Source organism: Neophocaena asiaeorientalis, unplaced genomic scaffold (assembly GCF_003031525.2).
Source record: "Neophocaena asiaeorientalis asiaeorientalis breed wild unplaced genomic scaffold, Neophocaena_asiaeorientalis_V1.1 scaffold275, whole genome shotgun sequence".
NCBI lineage: Eukaryota > Metazoa > Chordata > Mammalia > Artiodactyla > Phocoenidae > Neophocaena > Neophocaena asiaeorientalis.
Genome location: NW_020173679.1, coordinates 283511 through 299025, shown reverse-complemented (window position 1 = coordinate 299025; position 15515 = coordinate 283511). Strand labels below are relative to the sequence as shown.

General features: G+C 45.9%; 1 long non-coding RNA gene across 2 annotated transcripts; it reads right to left on the bottom strand.

The window, feature by feature from the left end:
* Positions 1-450: 450 nt before the first annotated feature.
* LOC112402782 (uncharacterized) lies at positions 451-7493 on the bottom strand. Of its 2 annotated transcripts, XR_003003767.1 has the most exons (4): positions 7433-7493; positions 2593-2775; positions 1263-1594; positions 451-693 (listed from the first exon to the last, which is right to left on the bottom strand). It is a non-coding gene; the product is annotated as an uncharacterized LOC112402782 (long non-coding RNA). The 2 variants fall into 2 exon arrangements; XR_003003766.1 differs by having other exon boundaries at positions 451-1594.
* Between the last annotated feature and the right edge of the window lie 8022 nt (positions 7494-15515).

Sequence of the window (15515 nt, the reverse complement as noted above, 5' to 3'; positions counted from 1 at the left end):
GTGCCTCTCGTGTGGTAATCGTGCCTGTGATCTCGGATCCCACAGGCCCTGGACAGCTCTGGTGCATCTCCTGCTACCAAAACCAGCCTCAGATTGTGGTCATTCAGCAGCCTCTGAAGTAGAGGCGCAGGTGCCAGGAGGTGAGAGGGACATTCCAAGGTCAAAGCGGACACTGCCCGCACCTATTCCTCTCTACCTCCCTCAGTCTCCAAAGGACACAAACTCGGAGGCCGGCATCACATACCCTCTGCCAGAATCCCATTGATAAACAGGCCCAGAGGGTGGGATGGGTTCTGGGAAGCACGCTGCTGTCTTTAGAGGAAGCGCGCGCGCACACACACTCCTAGATAACTAATTTTGCAGGCTGCTGCTTATTCTCTCCCACCTTTCTCCTGACTTGTGAGCATAAACAAACCCACATACACACACACGGAGATTTTGTCGTTTGGTTTTCACAAAAACGGGAGTCTTTCTCTAACATCCCACAGCTAGTTTTATCGCTTACATCATGCGCTTCCGTCCAGCTCAGGGGATTTCAGTGTAACTCATTCTTCTTTTAATAGCTGCATGATATATTCGACCATCTCCTGCTAATGTCTGTACAGGTTGTCTCTTGTGTTTAAAAGCATCTAATAAATGCGCGCAGATCCTGGAAGAAGGAGCAGATGTATGCTGAGCAGATCCACATGTGGGCTGAAAATAAATAGGATCAAGAAGAGTTAACATGAATTCCCGGTGCTGGGATGTCTCAGCCAGAAGGGCCTTTGGAGCTTGTGGTCCAATCTCCTGGTTTAAAGATGAGAAAAGGGATTTGTCCAAGGTCACACTGCTCACTACTGGAAACTCTGGGGCCATAATTTAGGTCTTCTGACTCTCAGACTAATAATATCCTGTCCTCTGTACGAAAGATGTTAAAATAAAAATTGGAAATAGGACCAAGAAAGGTTTGTTTAAACTTAGAGATGTCCAAAATTTAGGGGTCAAATAAGGAGATAAGATGTACTCAAATCCCACAGAGATAATGACAAAGGGAAGGAGACTCTTTTTATACTCTTCCTCTTGTCCCTCTCGCCGGTCATATTTGCCCAAACACAAGCTCATTTCTGCCTCAGGACCTTTGCACTTGCTACTTCCCAGGGAGGGACCACACCTCTCTCAGATTTTTACACGGCTGCCACCTTCTCACATACAGATCACAGCTCCAATGTCACCTCTTCAGAGAGGCCCTCCTTGGTTCCACCCTCCTCACGACTCAAACTAACCTGTTCAGCCATCATCTGTCCCATTACCCTGCTTGCTGTCATCATCTGTAATGATCTCAGGCATGTGTTTGTTCATCAACAGCCTCCCCTATTAGAATAGAAGCCCCATGAGGCAGAGCCCTTGCCTCCTGAAGACAGCGCCTGGCAAGTAGTAGGTGCTTAGTAATGATTTGAAGTGACGGAGCCCAAGTCTCCTGATTGCTTGTGCAGTGGTGCTTCCTCTGCACCAAGAGGTGTCTGTGCTACAACAGGGCTGTGAAGGCTGGTGGCCCTGGCTCCTGGAGAGAGTGCTGGCTGCCAGCTTCCGTAGAGGTTGGGAGGGGGTCGGGATCCTGCAAAGATTCAAAGGCAACAAGTCAGGATGACGTTCTTTCTTCACCTTCAAAGCCAGGACCAGAGCCTCTCTCGGAGCCCTCAGGCTACCACCCTTCTCTGCTGCCTCTACCCTCCTCTCTGCTTGGTCCCTGATCACACTGTGTGCTTCCAGGTGGAGCTCAGGGTGGTCTCTCCTGATCCCCGCCCCCCCCCACCGCCCCAAGCCATCTCTTCTTGTCTCCTTGTGCCCTTCCCGTCACTGGTGTCTTGCCCAGAGAAGGAAACCAGCCAAGAGGGGGACCCAGACACCTGTCCTCTGGGAGCATGCTGTGGGCACTGCCCTGGAGTTCTTGGTCACTGGAACCCTGGGTAACCTTGGTCAAGTCTCTTTACCTCTCTGGGCTTTGTCTCCTCCTCTCAAAAATGAGGCACAGGAAGGCTACAGAAGCTGGATGGCTCTATAGCTCGAATGCTCTGAAGTTGCCACCTGACCATTGTGTTTGTTCCCCAAAATTGGGAAAGAGAAACCAAGCTCCCTTCTGTGTTTTACATTTTAAAAACCAGGTTCCAGGGACTTCACAGGAACTACACACTTTCACTGCCGAGGGTGCAGGTTCAATCCCTGGTCAAGGAACTAAGATCCCACAAGCCTCCCAGTGTGGCCAAAACAATAAAAAATTTAAAATAAACTAATAAATATTTTTAATAACAAACATAAAAAATCAGGTTCTGTCTGGGAAAATGGACTGGTATAGGCTGCCCTGTGCATGAGGACAGCACGGAGTACAGGTGACTTGGCCGCAATGGCCGCTTCTCCAGAGAGGTAAGCCTCTTGGCCTGAATGGAGTCAGGGGTCCGGGCATCCTGGGTGTGGAGCTGTGCCCGAGAAGAGGGTTGCTGACCTGCACAGAGCGAGTCACCTGGGAAGGCTCAGGCACAGCGCCCTTTCTCAGCCAGGTCCGGACACTCTCCAGACCCCACTGTGGCTTTCCCAGCAGGCAGAGGAGAGACTTACCATCTCTCTAGGGCTTATCGTGCTCTCAGGATCAGGCTGCAGGCCAGAGGGCCACACTCGCATCCATTCAACTTTCTTTTGATAAATACCGAGTGCCTTCTGCATGCCAGGCCCTGTCCTGGGTCCTGAGGAGACAGTGATGAACAGAACACCAAAGACCTTTACCCTTGTGGAGCCCGCATCCTAGTGAGGAGAGGCCAATAATAAATAAGAAACACAGTAAATGAATACATTCTGTTAGAAGGAGACACATGTATGGAAAAGAAAAAGTAGAGTGGTGTAAGGAAAGTGGGTGCTACGAGATGGAAAATTCCAAGGTTACGAAATCTCTGGGCTAGAAATGGTCATGGAAGAGACTGGTGAGATGATCCCCAAAGCCGTCACCTCTCTCCCTGCAGAGGCGTGACTACACATTTCCCAGCCTCCCTTGCTGTTGGGTGTGGCCATGTGACTACGTTCCAGCCAATGGCATGTGAGCCTCTTTCACGTTCCTGCCCTGAGCAAGCCTTGTTTTTGCTTTCCTCATCCGCCAGCTGAATGGAGAGAACACTGAACGCTAAGGAAGACAGAGCCAAAAACAGTGGGCATCCTTGAAAAGAGGTGACCCCCTTGCCCCACGTGATTAGACTTTGCATGAGGGATGAGGGGCTTCACCACAGGCTTGAAGACCAAGCAGGTGGTTTGCAAACCATCCCAGGCAGAGAAGAGAAGCCAGCGGCTTTTCAATTTTTTTTTTTAAGATTTCTCAAAGACATGGCTCTATCCTTTCCTCATCTTCTCCCACCTATCCTGCTACTAATCCCCCACTCATCCATCCATCCATTTATTCACTCAACAAAGATTTATTGAGAAGCTACGCTATTCCAGGCACTGTTCTAGGCACTGGGGTTAGAGCAGTGAACAGCACAGACAAAAATCGCAGCCCTCAAGGGGCTTCCATTCTAGCAGGGCGAGAACAGACAATAAACAAAATTGTGAAAAGAGAGCTCTGTTACTAGCCCCACTTTACAGATAAGCAGCCTGAGAAGCAGAAGTTAAGTAACTTAAGCTGATGCGATTTCTGTTTTATAAATTTTTTTACATTTATTTTTATTTATTTATTTTTGGCTGTGTTGGGTCTTCATTGTTGTGTGCAGGCTTTCTCTAGTTGCGGTGAGCGGGGGCTACTCTTCATTACAGCGCACGGGCTTCTCATTGCTGTGGCTTCTCTTGTTGCGGAGCATGGGCTCTAGGCACACGGGCTTCTGTAGTTGTGGCACGCGGGCTCAGTAGGTGTGGCTCGCGGGCTCTAGAGCACAGGCTCAGTAGTTGTGGCACACGGGCTTAGTTGCTCCGTTGCATGTGGGATCTTCCTGGGCCAGGGCTCGAACCTGGGTCCTCTGCATTGGCAGGCAGATTCTTAACCACTACACAACCAGGGAAGTCCTTATAAATTTATCTTATTTATTTATTTTTATTTTTGTCTGCGTTGGGTCTTCGTTGCTGCTCGCGGGCTTTCTGTAGTTGCAGTGAGCCGGGGCTAATCTTTGTTGCAGTCCGCGGGCTTCTCATTGTGGTGGCTTCTCTTATTGTGGACAGAGCATGGGCCCTAGGCACGCCGGCTTCAGTAGTTGTGTCACGTGGGCTCAGTAGTTGTGGCTCGCAAGCTCTAGAGCACAGGTTAAGTAGTTGTGACGCACGGGCTTAGCTACTCCACGGCATGTGGGATCTTCCCGGACCAGGGCTTGAACACATGTCCCCTGAATTGGCAGGCGGATTCTTAACCACTGCACCACCGGGAAAGTCCCAGCTGATGTGCTTTTGACTGGATGTAATAAAAGGAGTGGACCTGAGAGGCTGGTGAAGATGAGCTTGATATCATTTCCCTTGGTGGGAATTTGGTTCCTCACAGTGGGGACTTAATTGCCTTTGCAAAGCCGTGGAGATTCTGAGGCTTGTGAGCCAATGATTTCCGTTCCACTCTGCCTCTTCGTAGCCATGTGACCTGGAGCATGTTTCTTACCCTTTCTGATTCCCCGTTTCCTCACTTATAAAACATGGATAATAACATACTGACTTCCATGATAGATTGTTCAGTAATGGCCTCTGATGAATTATCTCTCCTTGTGTAAGTCCCCTCTCACATTGACTCTGGGCTTGGCTGTGGGACTTCCTCTGGCAATGGGACATCAGCAAACGTGACTCAGGCAAAGGCTTGAAAAATGCTGCACACTGGGGCTTGCTGTCCTGGAACTCTGCCATCCCCTGGAAGAAGCCCAAGTTGGCCTGCTGGAGACATCTGACCCGGTCAACAGTCAGCACCAACCTCCAGACATGTGAGCAAAGCCACGTTAAACCTCCTGAACCCATTTGTTCCCTTGGATGATTGCACGTGAGTGACCCCGGGCATGACCAGCAAAAGAACGGCCCAGCTGAGTCCAGTTCAAATTGCTGGCCTACCGAATTGCGAGCAAGTAAAATGGGCGTTCCTTTAAACCGCTCCATGTTAAGGTGGTTTGTTACACAGCGGTAGCTAATGAATACAACAGCCTCAAGGTGTGTCTCTGAGGATTGAATGAGAAAATGTATGGAAAGCATTATATCTTGTTTGGCATAAAATAATAGCTCAGCCAAGTGTAGTCATTATTATTATATTATGGAGACAAGTTTCTTTGCTTTGGGGACCCTCTCTGTTGGCCTTTCTAGTTATCCCAGTGTAAGGTGAAATTGATATTGAGAATTCTGTGAGATCACCTTAAATCTGCCTGTGGTGAACGCAGATTAGGAGGTTAAGGGCTGCCTTGGGTGGACTTTAACCTGACTTTTTTTTTTTTTTAACCTGACTACTCTTGGATGCAGGGAGAAAGGAATTTCAGACAGAGACCAGGTGGCCCCAATGGGCAGTTATATAAGGTTAAGTAACCAAGGTGGACAAATCTACTGTGGACTCTTGGGTCTTTTCTGGGGCCCCAGAGTTTGCCCTGAACTGTACTTTGGGGGGCTTCTTCCCTCCCTTTCACATGTTTTTTGAACCTCTACAGTGTGCCAGGCCATAGGTGCCCAGGAGATAAGATAGACATCCATCTGCCATTCTAGACAGTCAGCCCATAGCTAATGTTACCAGGTAGTGAGGCACCCTCTGAAGGAAAGTGAGTGGGGTAACAGGAGAGAGTGGTGGGGAGATGCAGTCAGGAAAGGCTCTCAAAGCAGATGCCGTTTGAAGGCCCCTCGGGAAGAGACATCCAGGAGAGAGAACAACCTGCACAAAGATCCTATGATGAGAACGTCCTTGGTGTGTTGAATGTGGCTAGTGGGTGATGGAGACTCACAGGACATGAGGCCAGAGAGGTGGGCAGGGCTGCATTAGCCATGGTGAAGGCTTTGGGTTCTATTCCAATTAGTGGAAACTTCGGGGTTGTTTGTGTTTTCAAAAGCTCACGCAGACCCATTTTTAAAGAATGGAATTGGGAGAGAGAGTAAGAGAGGAAGCAGGAAGACCAATTAGAGGTGTAGCTGTGAACCGGTGGTGCCGTAGACCAGGGCTGCAGCAGTGAAGATGGGGAGGAGTGGTTGAATTCAAAACGTATTTTGAAGGTAGAGCCAGAGCCTGGTGGTGGAGCGAATGGGGGATGAAGGAAAGCAAGGCATAGAGGGTCACTTCTAGGTTTGCGGCCTGAGTAACTGATCATCCCTTTAACTGAGGCACAGACCAGGGCAGGGGCAGGGACAGGTTGGGGATCGGGTGAGGACAGAAGTTTTGTTTCAGATCTCCTCGAGTTACGATGCTAATAAACATCCAAACGGAGAGGCCAAGTGGGCAGCTGGATAAGCAAGACTATTTCCAAGAACGAGGCACGTAAGTTTGGAAGTGATGATTCTCGATGGCATTTCAAGCCATAATTCTGGATGAAATTACCTGGGAGAGGAGAGGAGTGAATGTAGACAGAAGCAGAGACCCCTCCGTGCTTGGTGGCTGAGCAGAGAAGAAGCCAAGGATGGAGACGGAAGAGAAGTAGGAGCAAAGCCAGGAGAACGTGGTCTCCCTGTGTAGCAAAGGGGCCCTCTGCACCCCCAGAGCCCCACCCCGGGGAGAGCAGAAGGCCCCTCTCTTTGAAGAACGAGGTTTGCTACAGGAACGCCCCAAGCTCCACTGAGCCGCCCAGGGGCAGGAGGAAAACGCAGCTGCGTTTTTGCCACGTGTCTTACTGAACCTTTTGTCCTCTCCCTGGATGGCATTTAGGGTCATAAAAATCTTGGGTCAGATCTTGGTTCTGCCACTCTCTTGCTTGTTGAAGGACCCTGCGCCACAGATTTCATCTCTCAGAGCCTCAGTGTCCTCATCTGTACAATGGGCAGCCGTCCTCCCCTACAGGGTGGCTGTGAGGATGGCAGGTGTGTCACAGCGCCCAGCGCAAGACCTCACACTTGACAGGAACTCGTCAAACTCTGATGTCCCCCATTTCACGGCTGCCCGATCTAGTCAATCACTTGGGATGCGTTTTATCTGAGACTGGTAGGGCCTAGAATACCCTCCCCCGCATCTACCTCTGCAGGCCCCAGAACAAGCCCCCATACATGTGACACTTTAAAGATTTTACCTTTAATCACTATAGGGAAACAGAAGTGGACAGCATCTCTGAGCCATTGTTCCAGCTGTTCCCTCTTCTTGGAATGCCCTTCCCTACTCAACTCACTGGTGAACTACTTGTCCTTCAAGATCCAGCTGCAGTATCACCTCCTCTCTGGGGCTTTTCCTGCTGCCCCCACCCCCAGGCAGACAGACTCCTCCCCCTCCTCCCCTGTGTCCTTGCAGCCATGACCTGTGAGGGGAGGGAGACACCGCAGACATATCCTTGCTCACCTTGGTCAGAGATGCACAGAGGGTTGCCACAGAGGGTGCACCTTTGGGTCCAGCTCTCCTGCTGCCTCCCCCACGGGCCAGAGACCCCTGGAAGGGAATAGGATCTCATGATCTCAGAGGTGGGAACTCAGCCCTTTGGACTCCCCTGGATCATGTTAAAAATTAATCTGCAAGAAAGGATTTTCCCCTACAGGTTTCATAGGGAGCATGGTCCTGCCGGCACCTTGATTGCAGACTTCCAGGTTCCAGAACTATGAGATAATAAATTCTTGTTGTATTAAGCCACCAAGTTTGTGGTAATTTGTTACAGCAGCCCTAGGAAATGAATACACTGCCTAAGAGTCTAAATAAAATGCAAAAGAGAGGCTCTAATTAGAATCAAATACCCATCTTCCCCTGAAAGGCCTTGGTGCTAATCCATCATGCCTCCCCTTGTCATTATTTCAATGCAAGACTCCTGGGTCCCCTTTCCCACACAGCTTCGTACATCTCCTTATTTGATTTTATCTCCCACCCTCCTGACTCCCAAAAAAAGAAAAAAAAATTAATCTGCAAGTGCCTGGTGCTACCCAGAGTAGGCCACTGTGCAGAGAGTTCCAGAAGAAGTTGTTTCTCCCCCACCAGCTCTGCCCTCACTCCTCTGTCCCTGGGCTCTGAGTAGGGAAAGGACTGGCCTGGGAGCTCCCCTGGGATGTTTGGAGCATGGGGACTATTTTTAGGTTAACTAAGGTGATTAGGCTGGTTTCAAACTCGTTAGAAGGGCTGAGAAGCAGACTCTATTCCAGGAATAATCCCCAAACCTCATTGCAAAACTAGCCCTTCAGGGGAGCTTCTGCCACCACTGCTACCACTGCTGACTCAAGAATCTCACTGCCCTAGTCACAGTCAGGAAAGCTGCCAAGGTGGGAAGCAGCTGACACTCCTGTTAGCACCGAGAAGGTGGGAACTGGACTGGCCCTAGGGCTTCCTCCACACCTGCCTCGGAAGAACTGAAATGCCTCTACTGCAGTACACCCAGAAGAGCCATGTGTCTACCTCCTCCCAGTGATCAATTCTACTTTCCATTTCTGGTTTGTCTGCATCTTCCTGGCAGAAGCCAGGTGACATATGGAAATCCTAGCTGCAAGAGAGCCTGGTAATGTCTTTTCTAGCCTTCCAGCCTCTACAGTAGAAGTCATTATGAAGAGATGCTGAGCAGGGTCGGTCTTCAGTATTTGCCACAGTTCACTCCTTAGTTCCTCAACATCCATTTCCACACTACTTTCCATGCTGAAACGTCCATAAAACAACCACAGCATGTTACTGCCCAAATTAATGCAAAGGTATCTCAAAAAAGAACATTCTTATCCTTTCCTTAGGAAAAAAAAATCCAACGTCCCAGCAGTAACTGCACCCAGCTCCCACTCCGGGGAGCTTGAGTATGTTCATTTCTCGAACCTCAATCCCACAATATTCCATATTCTATAATCTATGCACTGAACTGTACAGTTTACCACTAACATTTGACCCTATACAAAATGGTAGAAGAAGAAAGAGAGACAATTAGCACCATCACTAAATATATGCATGGCGTAGCAAGGAAGGAAGAATATTTACATAAGTGATATAAGTCTCATTTCTGTTACTGGTCATGAGGCATTTATAACATCCTTCCTCTACTATCCATTCCATTTTTCCTTTGCCTTCAGCAAGCACTTCACGTGGTCAAAGGTTTTTACCTGGTGGGATCACCTGAGCTTCATTCAGGAGGAAGCTGAGTAGGGTTGTCCTACTCACACTGGGTTGCTGTCATCTTCCATTAATTTTTAACCATTGGCCATGGAACTAGAAGACACCCCAGAGGGTTTCATGGGATCCAGAGACACACTTCTTCCCCCTGTTCCCACGGTGCAGCGGCAAATATATGTCCCCCCTTGATAACCAGAATCAGTCGCTCTATCAACACAAAAGCACCCCACCCACCCACCGTTTGTTCCCTGTTCATCCAGGGCATGAAGAGTCTGAAACCGCCAGATGTCAGTCTCAATTTCCAAATCAATGGGACCTCGGTGGTGCTCTGGTGGAAACATTCTTCCTTTGCATACCAAGACCTCTAAACTAGCAGAGCCCAAGGCCTTGGGAAAGGGGTGCAAAAAATTTTTAAGTGATCCAGCCTAAGATTCCCCGACCCATGGATGCTGGAAAAGAGAGAAACATCAACTTGCATCGGTTGCTGAATCAGAGCATATGCCAACTTGGGCCAGCACTTAAGATTTGTACAAAGTTGTCTTCTAGCCAATACTAACCAAGTACCAGTAGGCCATGTCACCAACCCATAAAGCCAGATGATTCTGGTGATAAGAGTTTGTGGTAGCACCTGTGAATCTCATACTCATCCGCCAATTTCTTTACTTCTTTCGCTGAAAAACGTCTCTGGTCAGCAGCAATGCTATTTGGACTACCATGGTTATGAATAAGACATTCAGTAAATCCGCTAATGATGTTGCTGGCAAAAGCATGGCCAGGAGAGAATGCAAAACCATAGCTAGAATAAATGTCTATTGCAGTGAGGGCAAATCTATGCCACTTGCACAATGAAAGGAATCCAATGTAACCAACCTGCCACCAGATGGCAGGCCAGTCCTCTATGGGTCAGGTACCATAATGAAAGTTCAGAGCCACTGCTGTTGACGGTTGGACACACCTGTGGTCGGGAGACTAAAGCAGAGACTGCTAAAGTCCACCATGCTCTTCTTCCTTAATAAAATAGCCCTGATGTTATTCAGGTCATCAATGTACCCAACCAAAAAAAGTGTTTCCCAGTATCCTTTGCTACTATTAATGAGACCAGATAACTAAGTTATGGCTAATGAAGTGTAAGTGGAGGTGCACACTTTTTATTCTTCCACGATTCTTCCTTCCTGCTGCTTGGAATGAGTTTGTGAAGGCTAAAGCTCCAGCAGCAATCTTGAATCTTAAGATAAATTTGAAGATGGAAGCTACAACTAAGAAGGTGGAAACTGGATCCCTGATGACTATGGAGTCCTAGACTAAAAGAGAGATAAAATTGTATCTTAATTAAACCATTATTTTTGGAGTTTTCTATAGTATAAGTCAAACTTCATTCTAGTTGATATTTATAGTAACTAAGACAGCAGGGCCACTCTTATTCAACATAATTTTGGAAGTCCTAGCAACAGCAATCAGAGAAGAAAAAGAAATAAAAGGAATACAAATGGGTAAAGAAGTAAAACTGTCACTGTTTCCAGATGACATGATACTATACATAGAAAATCCTAAAGATGCCACCAGAAAACTACTAGAACTAATCAATGAATATGGTAAGGTTGCAGGATACAAACTTAATGCACAGAAATCTCTGGCATTCTTATACACCAACAATGAAAAATCAGAAAGAGAAATTAAGGAAACACTCCCATTTACCACTGCAACAAAAAGAATAAAATACCTAGGAATAAACCTGCTTAAGGAGGCGAAAGATATGTACTCAGAAAAGTATAAAATACTGATGACAGAAATCAAAGATGACATAAACAGATGGAGAAATATACCATATTCTTGGATTGGAAGAATCAATATTGTGAAAATGACTATACTACACAAAGCAATCTACAGATTCAGTGCAATCCCTATAAAACTACCAACGGCATTATTCACAGAATTAGAACAAAAAATTTTACAATTCGTACAGAAACACAAAAGACCCCGAATAGCCAAAGCAATCTTGAGAAAGAAAAACGGAGTTGGAGGGATCAGGCTCCCTGACTTCAAACTATACCATAAAGCTACAGTAATCAAGACAGTATGGTACTGGCACAAAAACATAAATATAGATCAATGGTACAGGATAGAATGCCCAGAGATAAACCCACGCACATATGGGCACCTAATTTATGACAAAGGAGGCAAGAACATACAGTGGAGAAAAGACAGCCTCTTGAATAAGTGGCGCTAGGAAAACTGGATGGCTATGGGTAAAAGAATGAAATTAGAGCACTCCCTAACACCATACACAAAAATAAACTCCAAATGGATTAAAGACTTAAATGTAAGACCAGACGCTATAAAACTTTTAGAGGAAAACATAGGAAAAACACTCTTTGCAGTAAACCACAGCAAGATCTTTTTTGACCCACCTCCTAGAGTAACAGAAATAAAAACAAAAATAAACAAATGGGACTTAATTAAACTTAAAAGCTTTTGCACACCAAAGGAAACCATAAACAAGACAAAAAGACAGCCCTCAGAATGGGAGGAAATATTTGCAAATGAAACAACAGACAAAGGATTAATCTCCAAAATATACAAACAGCTCTTGGAGTTGAATATCAAAAAGACAAACAATCCAGTTAAAAAATGGGCAGAAGACCTAAATAGACATTTCACCAAGGTGACATACAGATGACCAAGAGGCACATGAAAAGATGCTCAACACCACTAATTATTAGAGAAATGCAAGTCAAAACTACAATGTGATATCACCTCACAATGGTCAGAATGGCCATTATCAAAAAATCTAGAAACAATAAATGCTGGGAAGGGTGTGGTGAAAAGGGAACCCTCCTGCACTGTTGGTGGAAATGTAAATTGATACAACCACTATGGAAAACAGTTCCTTAAAGAACTAAAAATAGAACTACCATATGACCCAGCAATCCCACTACTGGGCATATACCCCGAGAAAACCATAATTCAAAAAGAGAGATGTACCACAGTGTTCACTGCAGCACTATTTACAATAACCAGGACATGGAACCAATCTAAATGTCCATTGACAGATGAATGGATAAAGAAGATGTGGCACATATATACAATGGAATATTCCTCAGCCATAAAAAGAAACGAAATTGAGCTATTTGTAGTGAGGTGGATGGACATAGAGTCTGTCATACAGAGTGAAGTAAGTCAGAAAGAGAAAAACAAATACTGTATGCTTAACACATATATGGAATCTAAAAAAAAAAAAAGTTTAACTGATAAACCTAGTTGCAGGGCAGGAATAAAGATATAGACATAGAGGATGGACTCGAGGACACAGGGTGGGAGGGGGAAGCTGGGGCGAAGTGAGAATAGCATCGACATATATACACTACTGAATGTAAAATAGTTAGCTAGTGGGAAGCAGCAGCATAGCACAGGGAGATCAGCTCCTTGCTTTGTGATGACCTAGAGGGTGGGATAGGGAGGATGGGAGGGAGGCTCAAGAGGGAGGGGACATGGGGACATATGTATGCATGTGGCTGATTCACTTTGTTGTACAACAGAAACTAACACGGTATTGTGAAGCAATTATACTCCAATAAAGATCTATTAAAAAAAAACGATGGCAGGGAAAATCTAAAATATAACAATAATTACAGTAAGTGTAAATGGATTGAAGTATCTGACCAAAAGACAGAGACTTTTAGAAGAAATATTTTTAAAGCCAATAATACGTCATTTATAACAGACTCACAACAAAGGAAGAAAAGATTAAAAAACGAGGCCAGGGTTCTTATTGTAGGGCCCATGGACTCTCACTGAGTCATTGGATAGAATTCAGGGAGTCCATGAACTTAGAAGTAAAAAAATATGCCTTTAATTTTACTAACTTCTGAGTAAAGTTTAGCCTTCCCATCATTTATAAAGGTAGACAACAAATCACAGAAATATTACAGTACCTGTGACTTTGTCACCAACGAAAATCATAAATATTTTCACATCACTTTATTGCAGTATTCCAGAATACATTTTACTCCTATCATGACTTCAAAATCACAGTAGTTATTAGGCTCACTGTTAGAGCTTGTTATTTAATGCATTAATTTAAAAGTACACAAATATTTTAACTATTCTGATAACTGTATTTCAATACAACTGGTTTGCTTTATAATTCTAAGCATTTAAAACATTATTTTGAAAAGAGTTTTATAGGGGAGTTCCCTGGTGGCCTAGTGGTTAGGATTCTGGGCTTTCACTACAGTGGCCCTAACCCTTTAAAAAAACACACACAACTAGTTTACTAAAACCGACTCAAGAAGCAATAGAAAACTCAAATAGCTCTACAATATTGAAAGAAATTCAATTGATAGTTTAAATTTTTTTCTTAAAAGAAAACATGAGGTTCAGGATGGTTTTACAAGAAAATTCTCCCAAAAAGTCAAATAGATTACTCCAACATTTTACAAATTCCTTCAGAGGCCAGATAAGAAAGTTTTCAGTGGATATTGAAAACTTGATTATAAAACGCACAGAGAAGAGCAAAGGCTCAAGTGGCAGGCGGGGATGGGGGGAGGTGAGGGTATTTGGCCTCCAGAAATCAATACTTATTATAAAGTTATAATAAAGACAGGTATGGTATGGGTGTAGGAGTGAAAAAATTCACCAATGGAACATAATAGAGTCCAAAACAAGTCCCACTCACATATAGAGTTAGCTATGGGGACTTCCCTGGTGGCGCAGTGGTTAAGAATCCCCCTGCCAAGGCAGGGGACACGGGTCTAGGAAGATCCCACATGCCACGGAGCAACTAAGCCCATGTGCCTCAACTACTGAAGCCCGTGCGCCTAGAGCCCGTGCTCCAAAAGAAGAGAAGCCACCGCAGTGAGAAGCCCCTGCACCGCTACGAAGAGTAGCCCCTGCTTGCTGCAACTAGAGGAAGCCCGCACACAGTAATGAAGACCCAACACAGCCAAAAATAAGTAAATAAATAAATTTATTTTTAAAAAAAAGTGTTAGCTATGATCATGAGTAACTGTTTATTAAACGAATAAGTGAGTGAATGGTATCTGAGCTCTTACTAAGCCCATGTGCCTCAACTACTGAAGCCCGTGCGCCTAGAGCCCGTGCTCCAAAAGAAGAGAAGCCACCGCAGTGAGAAGCCCCTGCACCGCTACGAAGAGTAGCCCCTGCTTGCTGCAACTAGAGGAAGCCCGCACACAGTAATGAAGACCCAACACAGCCAAAAATAAGTAAATAAATAAATTTATTTTTTAAAAAAAGTGTTAGCTATGATCATGAGTAACTGTTTATTGAACGAATAAGTGAGTGAATGGTATTTGAGCTCTAACATGGGGACTCTGGGTGGTTTTTCTCACTGAGCAAAGGCCTGGGGGCGGAGGTTGGGGAGGCTTTGAGGACCTTGATAATCTCTATTGTCACTCAAAACATCTTCTTTGATATTCCTATTCTTTGATCTGGGCAATTAAGTTTTCTTAATTTTATGTGAAGTGGAGATTAAAGCATGTTTAGAAAATGCCATTAATATTGCTCATCTTGGGAATTCCCTGGTGGTCCAGTGGTTGGGACTCGGAGTTTTCACAGCCGGGGCCCCAGGTTCGATCCCTGCTTGGGGAACTAAGATCCTGCAAGCCAAAAAAAAAAATGTTTTTATATACGTATTTATCTATAGCTGATCTATAACTTAGCTCTAACCAAGTTTCCAGGCCTACCCTCTCCTTCTATCCAGATGACCACCCCAAGCCCCCTCTATAAGGAATTCTAGAGCTACTGCTGGCTCTCAAGCTCCACACAGCTGGGTTTGTAATGGTCACTGTCCCCCTTTATGGCATGGGTAGGTAAAGAGCTTTGAAGGCGCCAAGGGCCATCAGTAGCCTGGACGTCGTCCATGTCCTCTTGGTACCGTGGAGCCAAGGAGTCCAGCCCCTGGCCTGGGCAGGGCTGGGCTGAGCTGAGCTGGGGTGAGTCAAGACAGAGCAGGGGACAGATACAGGGTTGCTTAGTGAGGCCTGGCAGGCCAGCAGGGCACCATAAGTCTTTTCCCAATTGTGATGCTACTTGGCCACCAAAAGCTTTAGAATTATTCCCATGTCAAGTGGGTGCACATGGTCCCAGGACATCCTTTGCTTTCTTTCCTCGAGCCTTGGGGGAAGGGCTTTTGGGGTGCCTGGGCTGTACAGGGATAGAAGAGGCAGGAGAGCCCTCTCGCGGCTTCCTCCACCAGCCCTGCCTCAGATCCCGGAAACTGCCCTAGATGCCGAAGGTATAAATCCAGGAGGAGAGTGCAACAGAGTGGGAGCGAACCAGCTGCTTCTCTGAGGGCCAAATGTGTGGAAAGGAGGTGTGGGGAATCTGAAGGAGGGAA